The sequence below is a fragment of the Habropoda laboriosa genome, unplaced genomic scaffold, assembly GCF_001263275.1.
Source record: "Habropoda laboriosa isolate 0110345459 unplaced genomic scaffold, ASM126327v1 scaffold9, whole genome shotgun sequence".
NCBI classification, from domain to species: Eukaryota; Metazoa; Arthropoda; class Insecta; order Hymenoptera; family Apidae; genus Habropoda; species Habropoda laboriosa.
Genome location: NW_017100191.1, coordinates 2287054 through 2287794, shown reverse-complemented (window position 1 = coordinate 2287794; position 741 = coordinate 2287054).

The window sequence follows — 741 nt, the reverse complement described above, 5'->3', positions numbered from 1 at the left end:
TAATATATTTGTTTTAATGTTGGAACACTGATATGGGAAATACAGTGCTCTAAAGAATTTTTTTTTCATATACATATATACATACGACGATTCCAAAAGTCAAATTAAGACGAAAATGAAGGATAACAAAATTGCGTTTGAGACTTTGTTTTTTAGTTATTAACGTTTAAAGATATCCCCGTGGTCGAGCAACCCTTCCTACACCAACGAATGTAGGTACATTATTATAGATTCAATTTTACTTTTTTTCATCTGGAATTTCTTTTAACATGTTGGTGAGATTTTTCTGATGAAAATGATATCAAACACGATATAATTTGAACAACATTTACTTATTAACACGTTCACTGTCGCGCCAGATTTACAGGTTGCTGTCAGGCGGCCACAAGAAAATACATTTTAAATATAGGATTATAGTATTATGATTTATAATTTTTTTTTTTCAATTAAAAATAATGTCTAGCTAGCTATGACGTTCAAAATTTTTAGTTGACAACATCTATTGTAATTATTGTAAACATTTGAGGCACTCCAGTCACTGATGACCACCATGACCATATCGAGGAAACAATCTAACGTTAAAACTTATTGAGTGATTAATTTAATTTCATAATATATCGCTTTGAATAAATTACAAAAACAAATTGTTAAGAAATTACATTAAATACCTGTACACATTATCCGTCGAATGTAGAGGGAGAGCCACCGTTTGGTTGCCAATTGTTTATCACATAGAGTCGG